This window comes from Haemaphysalis longicornis, unplaced genomic scaffold, assembly GCF_048455015.1.
Source record: "Haemaphysalis longicornis isolate Haplotype H1 unplaced genomic scaffold, Haemaphysalis longicornis Haplotype H1 scaffold_5, whole genome shotgun sequence".
Taxonomy (NCBI): domain Eukaryota; kingdom Metazoa; phylum Arthropoda; class Arachnida; order Ixodida; family Ixodidae; genus Haemaphysalis; species Haemaphysalis longicornis.
Genome location: NW_027526385.1, coordinates 151,672,916 through 151,683,446, shown reverse-complemented (window position 1 = coordinate 151,683,446; position 10,531 = coordinate 151,672,916). Strand labels below are relative to the sequence as shown.

Below are 10,531 nucleotides of genomic sequence, written 5' to 3'. Positions count from 1 at the left end.
AAGAATTGGCACTTATGGTGTACGCCGTGATCCGGGAAGCATACGAAAAGAAGCGACTACCGAAGTCTTTTCAAGTAGCACACATGGTCTTGATACCAAAAACCGACGACCCAGATAAGCTGTTGTGGGTGGGGTCATATCGCCCGATAAGCCTCACCAACGTGGATTACAAAATATTTACCAAAGTCTTAGCGAAAAGAATACAAACAGTTATCAAGGACTTAGTGGGGCCGCACCAGACATGCGGAATCAAGGGGCGTACCATTGCTACAAATATACACGTAGCGCGGAGTGTCCTTGAATGTGTTGACGCTTTCGAAAGCCGGGTAGCCATGCTCCAAATAGACTTAGCAAAGGCTTTCGATCTTGTTTCCCACGAAATCTTGTTTTCTGTGTTGGAATTTGTAAATTTAGGCACCACAATAATACAGGGTGTTAAGATGGCTTATTCCGATTGTGTTACACGGATTATAGTCAATAAAAACCTTACCGAAGGCATAAACGTCCGCTCCTCGGTAAGGCAAGGGTGTCCGTTGAGCCCCTTGCTTTTTGCCCTGTACTTAGAGCCTTTCCTGTTGAGACTGATAAGAAATGAGAATATAAGCGGGTTTCGACTAGAGCAGGCTCAAGTTAAGGTTCTGGCCTACGCGGATGATATCGCAGTTTTCTGCACTGACAAAGAGAGCGTTGTAGAAGTGGTCAGTATTGCAGACTCCTTTTGCCGTCAAACTGGAAGTGAAATAAACTGGGAAAAATGTACTGGGTTTTGGCACGGCAACTGGGATTACACACCGCAACTTTTCGCTAATACACAGTGGACAGCCTTGCCTGGGCGGTATTTAGGGGTGCCCCTAGAACACTACGTAGACACTGCGCAATACTGGGGGGAAGAAATAGAGAAGATAAAGGAAAAAACGGAAGGTTGGCAAGGTCGAGGCTTATCAGTGTTCACGCGTGCTACAGTATGTAACCTTTTTCTGACCGCTAAAGTCTGGTACGTGCTTCAAGTGCTGTGTATGACACGAGTGAATGTACAAAAACTGCACAGGGCGTTTGCAGTGTTTATATGGGCATCAAGCTGGGAGAGGACCAGCCGAACCAATTTGTTTCGTTCGGTTAAGAGTGGGGGCCTGGGCTTGTCGCATTTGTTCATTCGCCAACTAGTGTCACGTTTTATGTTTCTGCGAGACCAGACGGACCTTTTTTTGCGCACAATATTACAGGTGCGTCTTCGAAGATACCTCCCGGAATTTATAGTATCGACAGGTGGTGAGAGCGGTCGGGCCGTCAGAGGGTACCTCAGGGAGGTTGTCGTGGCTTTCCGGTTCCTAACAGTCCGTTTTTCTATGGAGTATCTGAGTGCAGTAAATCGGAAAAAGTTGTATAGAGACCTTGTAGATACGTTGATGCCTGTGCCGCTTTACAGGTCGTTATACCAAGGCAATACGGGCCAAGATGTCCTTAAGAGAGTTAAAAAGATGCCTGTAAGGCCTTGTGTAAAGTCCTTTTTCTTTAAACTGCACACACATACTTTGACAGTAAGCACATGGATGGAGGAAAAAGGGTTCTTCGTTCCGTGGACCACAAATTGTAGACTGTGCCGGAAACCGGAAACCATAGAGCATGCATTTATTGAATGTTGGGATCCAATATTTCACTGGGATGTCTTACAAAGGACACTTAAAAAGGAGTTGCCTATAACTCCACATGGTATACGGTACCTTCCCATAGAAAATGAAAATGGCGTACCTTATGACATGTTTATGCTGCTAGGACTGCACAGCCTGTGGAAGACAAGGATAGCTGTGAACAACGCAGATGTGAACGCTCGCCCTGTGCGCGAAAACTTCATTGAGAGCATTGCGTATATTCGCGATATTTTTGTGACCCAGGCTGAGCCGCCTGAGTGGACGGAAATTCTTGATGCTCTTGTTTGTCTGAAAAAGTTTTGAGGTCAATGATCAGCCAAAGATAGGCTGAAGTGTTTGTATTGAATATGTGTACTTTGGAACAGGCAATAAATAAAAAAAAAAAAAAAAAAGCCCGCTAGCTCAGTTGGTTAGAGCGTCGTGCTAATAACGGGAAGGTCGTAGGTTCGATCCCTGGGCGGGCAACTTCTTTTTTTATTCTGAAACCTAGTGCTCGCCGTGGCTGTATAAAGGTCGTTCAAGGACCCAACACGAGCGAATACAAAACATTTTGTGGTGGCCACGCATCCTGGGGCCTTTTTCCTAAACCCGGGTCTGAACCCAGTTAGCGATTCAGCACTTGAGGAAAGGTAAAGTGTCCGGCCCGCTAGCTCAGTTGGTTAGAGCGTCGTGCTAATAACGCGAAGGTCGTAGGTTCGATCCCTGCATGGGCCACTTTTTTTTTTATTCTGAAACCTAGTGCTCGCCGTGGCTGTATAAAGGTCGTTCAAGGACCCAACACGAGCGAATACAAAACATTTTGTGGTGGCCACGCATCCTGGGGCCTTTTTCCTAAACCCGGGTCTGAACCCAGTTAGCGATTCAGCACTTGAGGAAAGGTAAAGTGTCCGGCCCGCTAGCTCAGTTGGTTAGAGCGTCGTGCTAATAACGCGAAGGTCGTAGGTTCGATCCCTGCGTGGGCCACTTCTTTTTTTATTCTGAAACCTAGTGCTCGCCGTGGCTGTATAAAGGTCGTTCAAGGACCCAACACGAGCGAATACAAAACATTTTGTGGTGGCCACGCATCCTGGGGCCTTTTTCCTAAACCCGGGTCTGAACCCAGTTAGCGATTCAGCACTTGAGGAAAGGTAAAGTGTCCGGCCCGCTAGCTCTGTTGGTTAGAGCGTCGTGCTAATAACGCGAACGTCGTAGGTTCGATCCCTGCGTGGGCCACTTCTTTTTTCATTCTGAAACCTAGTGCTCACCGTGGCTGTATAAAGGTCGTTCAAGGACCCAACACGAGCGAATACAAAACATTTTGTGGTGGCCACGCATCCTGGGGCCTTTTTCCTAAACCCGGGTCTGAACCCAGTTAGCGATTCAGCACTTGAGGAAAGGTAAAGTGTCCGGCCCGCTAGCTCAGTTGGTTAGAGCGTCGTGCTAATAACGCGAAGGTCGTAGGTTCGATCCCTGCGTGGGCCACTTCTTTTTTTATTCTGAAACCTAGTGCTCGCCGTGGCTGTATAAAGGTCGTTCAAGGACCCAACACGAGCGAATACAAAACATTTTGTGGTGGCCACGCATCCTGGGGCCTTTTTCCTAAACCCGGGTCTGAACCCAGTTAGCGATTCAGCACTTGAGGAAAGGTAAAGTGTCCGGCCCGCTAGCTCAGTTGGTTAGAGCGTCGTGCTAATAACGGGAAGGTCGTAGGTTCGATCCCTGGGCGGGCCACTTCTTTTTTTATTCTGAAACCTAGTGCTCGCCGTGGCTGTATAAAGGTCGTTTAAGGACCCAACACGAGCGAATACGAAACATTTTGTGGTGGCCACGCATCCTGGGGCCTTTTTCCTAAACCCGGGTCTGAACCCAGTTAGCGATTCAGCACTTGAGGAAAGGTAAAGTGTCCGGCCCGCTAGCTCAGTTGGTTAGAGCGTCGTGCTAATAACGCGAAGGTCGTAGGTTCGATCCCTGCGTGGGCCACTTCTTTTTTTATTCTGAAACCTAGTGCTCGCCGTGGCTGTATAAAGGTCGTTCAAGGACCCAACACGAGCGAATACAAAACATTTTGTGGTGGCCACGCATCCTGGGGCCTTTTTCCTAAACCCGGGTCTGAACCCAGTTAGCGATTCAGCACTTGAGGAAAGGTAAAGTGTCCGGCCCGCTAGCTCAGTTGGTTAGAGCGTCGTGCTAATAACAGGAAGGTCGTAGGTTCGATCCCTGCGTGGGCCACTTCTTTTTTTATTCTGAAACCTAGTGCTCGCCGTGGCTGTATAAAGGTCGTTCAAGGACCCAACACGAGCGAATACAAAACATTTTGTGGTGGCCACGCATCCTGGGGCCTTTTTCCTAAACCCGGGTCTGAACCCAGTTAGCGATTCAGCACTTGAGGAAAGGTAAAGTGTCCGGCCCGCTAGCTCAGTTGGTTAGAGCGTCGTGCTAATAACGGGAAGGTCGTAGGTTCGATCCCTGGGCGGGCCACTTCTTTTTTTATTCTGAAACCTAGTGCTCGCCGTGGCTGTATAAAGGTCGTTTAAGGACCCAACACGAGCGAATACGAAACATTTTGTGGTGGCCACGCATCCTGGGGCCTTTTTCCTAAACCCGGGTCTGAACCCAGTTAGCGATTCAGCACTTGAGGAAAGGTAAAGTGTCCGGCCCGCTAGCTCAGTTGGTTAGAGCGTCGTGCTAATAACGGGAAGGTCGTAGGTTCGATCCCTGCGTGGGCCACTTCTTTTTTTATTCTGAAACCCAGTGCTCGCCGTGGCTGTATAAAGGTCGTTCAAGGACCCAACACGAGCGAATACAAAACATTTTGTGGTGGCCACGCATCCTGGGGCCTTTTTCCTAAACCCGGGTCTGAACCCAGTTAGCGATTCAGCACTTGAGGAAAGGTAAAGTGTCCGGCCCGCTAGCTCAGTTGGTTAGAGCGTCGTGCTAATAACGCGAAGGTCGTAGGTTCGATCCCTGCGTGGGCCACTTCTTTTTTTATTCTGAAACCTAGTGCTCGCCGTGGCTGTATAAAGGTCGTTTAAGGACCCAACACGAGCGAATACGAAACATTTTGTGGTGGCCACGCATCCTGGGGCCTTTTTCCTAAACCCGGGTCTGAACCCAGTTAGCGATTCAGCACTTGAGGAAAGGTAAAGTGTCCGGCCCACTAGCTCAGTTGGTTAGAGCGTCGTGCTAATAACGGGAAGGTCGTAGGTTCGATCCCTGGGCGGGCCACTTCTTTTTTTATTCTGAAACCTAGTGCTCGCCGTGGCTGTATAAAGGTCGTTTAAGGACCCAAAACGAGCGAATACGAAACATTTTGTGGTGGCCACGCATCCTGGGGCCTTTTTCCTAAACCCGGGTCTGAACCCAGTTAGCGATTCAGCACTTGAGGAAAGGTAAAGTGTCCGGCCCGCTAGCTCAGTTGGTTAGAGCGTCGTGCTAATAACGCGAAGGTCGTAGGTTCGATCCCTGGGCGGGCCACTTCTTTTTTTATTCTGAAACCTAGTGCTCGCCGTGGCTGTATAAAGGTCGTTCAAGGACCCAACACGAGCGAATACAAAACATTTTGTGGTGGCCACGCATCCTGGGGCCTTTTTCCTAAACCCGGGTCTGAACCCAGTTAGCGATTCAGCACTTGAGGAAAGGTAAAGTGTCCGGCCCGCTAGCTCAGTTGGTTAGAGCGTCGTGCTAATAACGGGAAGGTCGTAGGTTCGATCCCTGGGCGGGCCACTTCTTTTTTTATTCTGAAACCTAGTGCTCGCCGTGGCTGTATAAAGGTCGTTCAAGGACCCAACACGAGCGAATACAAAACATTTTGTGGTGGCCACGCATCCTGGGGCCTTTTTCCTAAACCCGGGTCTGAACCCAGTTAGCGATTCAGCACTTGAGGAAAGGTAAAGTGTCCGGCCCGCTAGCTCAGTTGGTTAGAGCGTCGTGCTAATAACGCGAAGGTCGTAGGTTCGATCCCTGGGCGGGCCACTTCTTTTTTTATTCTGAAACCTAGTGCTCGCCGTGGCTGTATAAAGGTCGTTCAAGGACCCAACACGAGCGAATACAAAACATTTTGTGGTGGCCACGCATCCTGGGGCCTTTTTCCTAAACCCGGGTCTGAACCCAGTTAGCGATTCAGCACTTGAGGAAAGGTAAAGTGTCCGGCCCGCTAGCTCAGTTGGTTAGAGCGTCGTGCTAATAACGCGAAGGTCGTAGGTTCGATCCCTGCGTGGGCCACTTCTTTTTTTATTCTGAAACCTAGTGCTCGCCGTGGCTGTATAAAGGTCGTTCAAGGACCCAACACGAGCGAATACAAAACATTTTGTGGTGGCCACGCATCCTGGGGCCTTTTTCCTAAACCCGGGTCTGAACCCAGTTAGCGATTCAGCACTTGAGGAAAGGTAAAGTGTCCGGTTTCGTGGCTCTCACATTCCACTTCCGGCTTCCGAGCGGAGCGGTTGTGCGATGGCTGGCTCCGAGCCAGGTGTTTCAGCGGCTTTGTCCAGCCGCGGTGCCCGGTTTGCTGGTGCGCCTTCGGGCTACCGGTTTCTTCTACCGTCGATACCGTCCGAAGACTCGATGAGGGCGTGCCTAATTTTGCACTGCGACCTTGGTGGACGGCCCTACCGGATTGACGACTTTCGCACGCCGTTCCTTCTGTTGGGCGTGCTGAAGGACATCGCCGGTATTGGGCCTTTTCAAATGGGTCACGTTTGGCTCATTAAGTTGAAGACTCCCGAGGCTCGTCAGCGACTTCTGGACTCGGGCGGACTTCAAGTAAAGGGGCGGTACTGCGCAGTCATCGACCCGATACAACAAGAAGTTACGGTGAAAGTGCATTGGGTGCCCTTCCACGTCGCCGACGCTGCCTTAGCGAGAGTGTTCGCTGACTTCGGCGCAGTGAAAGACGTCCGACAAGACGCCTGGGGCGCGGCCGGTTTTGAAGCCGCCGAGTCGACTACGCGCCTCGTACGTATGATGTTGCGTGAGGACTTAACACCGGACGACCTCCCGCACATGCTCCGTTTTTACGGAGGTTCCATCCTGGTCGTCGTGCCCGGTCGGGCGCCTCAGTGCCTTCGCTGCCGACGTACCGGCCACATTCGTAAGGACTGTCGCACCCCGCGGTGCTCAAAGTGCAAAACGTTTGGCCACCTGGCCGAAGAATGCGTACGCACCTACGCGAATGTGACTGGCAATCCTGAAGAGGCGGAGGTCCTTCCCGAAGTCATGGACGACGAAGAGGCTGAACTTGCTGCTTCGGCAACTACCGGTACGACGAAGCCTCCTGCCAAAGAAGGTGACGAGGCGGTAGGCGGAAACGCCCCCTTCGACGCCCCACCAAACACCAAGAACGTCGCCATCAACGAGGCAGCAGGAGCAACCAAGACGATACACGGCGAGGGCAACGGCACCGAAGAAAAAGAAGGCAACCACTCCACCCAGAAACTGCTGGACTCCAACGATGACGAAGACCAGGCTACTCCACGAGCCGCCACCTCAACGGACACGCAACAGAGCGACGGTTCTCCAGCGGTGGCAGCTACCGCTGGCGACGACTCCACCACGTCACAGGCTACCACTGCTGCCGCAGCTGCAAAGCGGCCGCGAGAATCACCGGGGCTCAACGAAGAACAACGCCTGAAGCAGCTCGAACGTGAGTGGTCTGTAGTGGCCAGCAAAAACAAAAAAAGCAAACTACCGGCCCAGCAGAATCGCTCTGCTAGCGTATCCCGCCCTTTTAGAATGTAGATGTAACCTCGAATGTAAACGCCTTGGTGTCTGTGTGAGTGACTCCCCTTTTTTCAATGCTGAATAGTGGCCCTTTCAAATTAGCAACCTTAAACGTCAGAGGACTTGGTTCTAAGAAGCGAAGGTTTCAACTTAAGACGCTGCTGGAGGCACAGCAAATTGATATCTTAGGCGTCCAAGAAACTAAAGTTGAGAGTGAATCGCACACAGACACCATGGTCGAACCCTTTCTAGATTCGTATCATGTTGCTGTCAGTCACGCCCAGGGAACGGCAGGGGGATGTTGTATGTTTTTGAAAAAAGCGCTTATCTCTGTGATAGACCAGGTTCAAAGCTCTCCAGAAGGTCGCTTTGTCTGCTGTGATTTTAATTACGCTGAGCACCCTTTTCGGGCAGTTTGTGTTTATGCTCCAACGAAAACCAGCCAACGCCGTGTCTTTTTTGAAGAAGTGGTTAGATTAGTAGACTGTGAAAAGTGTGTCCTTTTCTTCGGAGATTTCAATTGTGTCTACACGCCTGCGGACCGTGCCAATCAAAATGTACCATCAGATTCCAGCGCCCTTTTTTTAGAACAGTGTATGAACGACTCCTGTCTTGAAGACGTTACAAATCTAGCTAACGCGACACGAACCGCCAGATACACACATTATCAAGGCGCAAGCCACGCCCGTTTAGATAGGATCTACGTCTCGGCGGAACTAGCTCCTTCTTGCATGGACTACGCAGTCGACGCGGTTTCTTTCTCGGATCATTGCTTGGTTTCCGTATGCGTTGGCGGAAAAAAACAGAGGCAAGCAAAGTTTAACTGGGACCTTTGGAAAATGAATGATAAACTGTTAAAAGATGATAAGTTCCAAGCCACAGTTGTTGCAAGAAAAACAGAACTGGTAAATTTCGGCAACAAAAACATCGTGGAAGAATGGGAATCCTTTAAGCAGGAAATCAAGATAGCCGCGATTGATCGTTCCACGGAGATAAAATTTAATGATAGAAAAGAAGAAAAAGAACTCCGTGACTTGTTGCAGCTTATAACAGTTGAAGAAGCCAAAGCGCCGGGACTGTTTACTGAGGATTTGCGCACAACAAAGGCAAAGATAGAACGCATCGAGGTAGAAAAATACAAGGGCGCGGCGATAAGGGCTCGCACGGAAAGACTAATAGGCGGTGAAATGCCAACGAAACGGTCGTTGGCAGACGAAAGGAGTCATGCGCGAAGGAACGAAATTCACAATATTGAGCACGAAGGAATATTTTTGACAGAACAAGTCGAAATAGAAGGGGCTTTTACAAAACATTACGAACACCTTTTCTCGTGCAAAACACCGAACCAAGAGTTTGAGCAGTCCTTTTTAACTCTGATGTCCCAACTAGACCCCCATGTAACAGATGAACTGCAAAGTCCGATTACTGTAAAGGAAATAGAAGATTCAATCGATAGTTTAAATATCGGTAAGTCGCCTGGCCCTGATGGGCTAGGCGCTGCCTTTTATAAGGCATTTAAAATCCAACTGGCACCTATTTTAGGTACTGTTCTTGAAGAGTCCTTTAATAGGGGTTCCCTGCCCCCATCGTTTTCTCAAGCCCACACCATTTTAATCCCGAAAAGCAATGATCCAGAACAGCTTGTGAAAATCACGGGATACAGGCCGATAACATTAACTAACACGGACTATAAGATCTTCATGAAGGTAATCACAAAACGTATGCAAGCAGTAATTACAACCTTAGTTGGGCCCCACCAAACATGCGGAATTAAGGGCCGAAGCATAACTACTAACATTCATGTAGCAAGAAGTATCCTGGAATCTTGCGACATAGATTACAGGAAGGTGGCTATGTTACAGATAGATTTTCAAAAGGCATTTGACAGGGTCTGTCATGAGGTCCTTTTTAAAATACTTGAACATGTCCGAATCGGAAAATTAATTTTACAAGGAGTGAAAATGGCATATAAGGATTGTACAACAAGAATTTTGATTAATGGCCAGTTAACGAGTCCAATTAAAGTGCAGGCATCAGTGCGTCAAGGGTGTGCCCTGTCGTCCCTTCTTTTCGCCCTCTATCTTGAACCCCTGTGTGCAAGAATAAATCAAGACAATCAGATACAGGGCTACACTTTACAATCCTGTGAAGTTAAGGTGATGGCATATGCTGATGATGTGGTTTATTTTTGTGTGAATAAGGAGAGTGTCCGTACTGCCCTATGTATCACCCAAGAGTTTTGTAGTATGACTTGTAGTTCCATTAACATAGGCAAATGTACTGGGCTGTGGCACGGAGAATGGTTAAATGCCCCGAATGTTTTTGAAAACGTCACCTGGTCAACGCAGCCAACTAAGTATCTGGGGGTACCCTTTGACCAGTATCGAGACAGCACGAAATACTGGAACGAAAGAGCACAGGAAATGCGCGCGCAAACGGCCAAGTGGGAGGGCCGTGGCCTGTCCATCTTTTCCCGAGCAACAGTTTGTAATGTTTTCCTTGTCTCTAAAATCTGGTATGTCATGCAGGCCCTTTCTTGTTCTCGACTGAATGTGCAGAAGTTTCACCGCATATTCGCGGTGTTTGTTTGGCAGTCGACTTATGAAAGGACGAGCAGGAACAACTTATTCAGAAAAGTTAGAAGCGGAGGCCTGTCACTCTCGCATCTTTTTGTGAGACAACTTGTTTCCCGCTTTTTGTTTTTGCGTGATCAGGCCGACCCGTTTATCCGCACCTTTTTACAGGTCACGGTAGCGAGTGCTTTGCCCGACCTTCTAGTGACGTCAGCGGACGCTACACGTTTTTCGGTTAGTCTCTTTCTGAGAGAAGTTGTTTTCTCCTGTCGTTTTCTAATGGCGCGTTTTTCTAGAGAATTTTTGTCTACTGTAAACCGTAAAAATTTGTCGCGTGACCTCATCGATTGTCTATTCCCTGAACCGATGTACCGTTCCTTGTATAGTGGCGGATCCGGACATGATGTTCTACGGAGAGTGAAAAGAATGCTAGTGCCAGGTCCTGTTAAAACGTTCTTCTTCAAATTGCACACTAATACGCTACCAGTAAAAACGTGGATGTTAGAAAAAGGTTTATTTTTGCCATGGGGTGCCGACTGTACACTATGTAAAAAACCGGAAAGTGTCGAGCATGTCTTTATAGATTGTTGGGACGCTGTTTTTTTTTGGGAT

At 49.0% G+C, this 10,531-nt stretch overlaps 16 non-coding genes across 16 annotated transcripts; all 16 read left to right on the top strand.

Annotated features, from left to right (window-relative positions):
• Nucleotides 1–2,040: 2,040 nt before the first annotated feature.
• Trnai-aau (transfer RNA isoleucine (anticodon AAU)) lies at nucleotides 2,041–2,114 on the top strand. Its single transcript has one exon. It is a non-coding gene; the product is annotated as a tRNA-Ile (tRNA).
• Nucleotides 2,115–2,289: 175 nt separating this feature from the next.
• Trnai-aau (transfer RNA isoleucine (anticodon AAU)) lies at nucleotides 2,290–2,363 on the top strand. Its single transcript has one exon. It is a non-coding gene; the product is annotated as a tRNA-Ile (tRNA).
• Nucleotides 2,364–2,538: 175 nt separating this feature from the next.
• Trnai-aau (transfer RNA isoleucine (anticodon AAU)) lies at nucleotides 2,539–2,612 on the top strand. The gene has a single exon. It is a non-coding gene; the product is annotated as a tRNA-Ile (tRNA).
• A 175-nt stretch (nucleotides 2,613–2,787) lies between these two features.
• On the top strand, nucleotides 2,788–2,861 carry Trnai-aau (transfer RNA isoleucine (anticodon AAU)). The gene has a single exon. It is a non-coding gene; the product is annotated as a tRNA-Ile (tRNA).
• A 175-nt stretch (nucleotides 2,862–3,036) lies between these two features.
• Trnai-aau (transfer RNA isoleucine (anticodon AAU)) lies at nucleotides 3,037–3,110 on the top strand. Its single transcript has one exon. It is a non-coding gene; the product is annotated as a tRNA-Ile (tRNA).
• A 175-nt stretch (nucleotides 3,111–3,285) lies between these two features.
• Nucleotides 3,286–3,359, top strand: Trnai-aau (transfer RNA isoleucine (anticodon AAU)). Its single transcript has one exon. It is a non-coding gene; the product is annotated as a tRNA-Ile (tRNA).
• Nucleotides 3,360–3,534: 175 nt separating this feature from the next.
• On the top strand, nucleotides 3,535–3,608 carry Trnai-aau (transfer RNA isoleucine (anticodon AAU)). The gene has a single exon. It is a non-coding gene; the product is annotated as a tRNA-Ile (tRNA).
• Nucleotides 3,609–3,783: 175 nt separating this feature from the next.
• On the top strand, nucleotides 3,784–3,857 carry Trnai-aau (transfer RNA isoleucine (anticodon AAU)). Its single transcript has one exon. It is a non-coding gene; the product is annotated as a tRNA-Ile (tRNA).
• Nucleotides 3,858–4,032: 175 nt separating this feature from the next.
• Trnai-aau (transfer RNA isoleucine (anticodon AAU)) lies at nucleotides 4,033–4,106 on the top strand. The gene has a single exon. It is a non-coding gene; the product is annotated as a tRNA-Ile (tRNA).
• A 175-nt stretch (nucleotides 4,107–4,281) lies between these two features.
• Trnai-aau (transfer RNA isoleucine (anticodon AAU)) lies at nucleotides 4,282–4,355 on the top strand. Its single transcript has one exon. It is a non-coding gene; the product is annotated as a tRNA-Ile (tRNA).
• Nucleotides 4,356–4,530: 175 nt separating this feature from the next.
• Trnai-aau (transfer RNA isoleucine (anticodon AAU)) lies at nucleotides 4,531–4,604 on the top strand. The gene has a single exon. It is a non-coding gene; the product is annotated as a tRNA-Ile (tRNA).
• A 175-nt stretch (nucleotides 4,605–4,779) lies between these two features.
• Trnai-aau (transfer RNA isoleucine (anticodon AAU)) lies at nucleotides 4,780–4,853 on the top strand. The gene has a single exon. It is a non-coding gene; the product is annotated as a tRNA-Ile (tRNA).
• Nucleotides 4,854–5,028: 175 nt separating this feature from the next.
• On the top strand, nucleotides 5,029–5,102 carry Trnai-aau (transfer RNA isoleucine (anticodon AAU)). The gene has a single exon. It is a non-coding gene; the product is annotated as a tRNA-Ile (tRNA).
• A 175-nt stretch (nucleotides 5,103–5,277) lies between these two features.
• Nucleotides 5,278–5,351, top strand: Trnai-aau (transfer RNA isoleucine (anticodon AAU)). Its single transcript has one exon. It is a non-coding gene; the product is annotated as a tRNA-Ile (tRNA).
• A 175-nt stretch (nucleotides 5,352–5,526) lies between these two features.
• Trnai-aau (transfer RNA isoleucine (anticodon AAU)) lies at nucleotides 5,527–5,600 on the top strand. Its single transcript has one exon. It is a non-coding gene; the product is annotated as a tRNA-Ile (tRNA).
• Nucleotides 5,601–5,775: 175 nt separating this feature from the next.
• Nucleotides 5,776–5,849, top strand: Trnai-aau (transfer RNA isoleucine (anticodon AAU)). The gene has a single exon. It is a non-coding gene; the product is annotated as a tRNA-Ile (tRNA).
• The last annotated feature ends 4,682 nt before the right edge of the window (nucleotides 5,850–10,531 follow it).